The sequence below is a fragment of the Galeopterus variegatus genome, unplaced genomic scaffold (assembly GCF_000696425.1).
Source record: "Galeopterus variegatus unplaced genomic scaffold, G_variegatus-3.0.2 Scaffold8349, whole genome shotgun sequence".
Taxonomy (NCBI): domain Eukaryota; kingdom Metazoa; phylum Chordata; class Mammalia; order Dermoptera; family Cynocephalidae; genus Galeopterus; species Galeopterus variegatus.
In genome coordinates, this window is record NW_007734460.1 from 57,863 (window position 1) to 59,260 (window position 1,398).

Below are 1,398 nucleotides of genomic sequence, written 5' to 3' on the forward strand. Positions count from 1 at the left end.
AGGGAGAGGACAGGGGCGTGGAGGGCGGGCAGGAGTACCTCTGGGCTGCCCGAGGAGGGTGTACCCTGCCTGGCTCTGCTCAGTGCAGTGTGGCATGTGGCAGACTCATTCGGTTACCCCAGGAAACCGTAGCTGTGTGAAGCGGCGCAGAATCGCGTGGGAGTTTGATCATCCCTGCTGGTGGGTGCTACCCGCTACTACGGGCTAATCTGCGCAGCCCAGGCCCTCCCTGCAGCTCACAGCTCCCTCGCTTCCCAGGCCTCTTTCTTTCACTGAAATGATTCTACATCTTTTAGGCTTTGGACTCTATCGCCTTTAATGTTGGGGGTCTTTCCCCCTCCCACTTTAGCTCACTTCATCTTTGTGCAAGAAAGATCACATGCCAGCTGTGGGGAAATAAGGATTGGCATTGTTCTGAAGGGACTGAAGGTAGGACATGAAAGGAAATAAGTCAGATTCACTTGGCTTAGGGTAGGGGCCTGGGCATTGGAAATTTTAAAAACTTTCCAGATATTATTGTGCAGCCAGGGGTGAAGACCACTGAATTAGATGATACTTGTATGTCCTCAACTCTTAAATTTTAAAAATATTATTGTACATAATTGTACCTACATATATGTATATTTTTCCTGCCAGAGAAAGGTGGAGTCTGTCTAGCATCATCTGCACCCCCCCCCCCCCCCCCCCCCCCCCCACCTATGCCTGCAATACATGAGTGTTCAATCTGGGCGCTGCCTGTGCCTCTGTGACCCAGGACAACCCCTTAACTTCTCTGTGCCTCAGTGTCCTCATCTGCAAAATGGGAATCTTAATAGTACCTACTTCATTTGGTTGTCCGAAGGATTAAACAGTCCTCATAGCTCCCTACGTCGTTATCTGACCTTGACTCACTGCTCATAACCAAACCTTTTGCTATGAAAATAGCGTCTCTTTTTAAAAAGGGGAGGGGGCGGTGTTCTTTCTAGAGGCATCTGGATCCTGAGAAGTGCAGGACCCCGCTGCCTTCTCTGTACTGAGAGTGTTTTCAAAGTTAACTTTGGGACCGTCCCCTGGGAGGGCAGGACGGTAAATTCAAAGAACCGGCCTAAGGGGATCTGAGCAAATTCCACCGTTGTGAATTTCTGGCGCTCCGTGAAAAATGCGCTTCGCATCGGGGCTTCAGAGGAGAAGCATTTGCAGACAGTTCCTGCCTCCTCCCCAGGCTCCCGATGCGGTGGTCCTGCCGCTTCCAGGAGCCCCAAGCAATTCCCCACCTTGTGTCCCCAGCGCCACAGGCCCCCGTCCCCCGCCCGCCTCCTCACCTATCGGATTTCCTGTGCGCATCGTCGCTCCTCCCACCTCCTCAATGCGGAGCCGAGCGGTGAGCCATCCTGGGCCTGGCCCAGCGCCTCCGAGGAC

At 53.2% G+C, this 1,398-nt stretch overlaps 1 long non-coding RNA gene across 1 annotated transcript in view; it reads right to left on the bottom strand.

Annotated features, from left to right (window-relative positions):
* The window catches only part of LOC103608368, a 22,447-nt gene extending 21,077 nt beyond the window's left edge, over positions 1-1,370 (bottom strand). The window contains exon 1 of the long non-coding RNA XR_552046.1: positions 1,302-1,370. This is a non-coding gene — a long non-coding RNA (uncharacterized LOC103608368). The remainder of the gene's footprint in view (positions 1-1,301) is intronic.
* Positions 1,371-1,398: the final 28 nt, after the last annotated feature.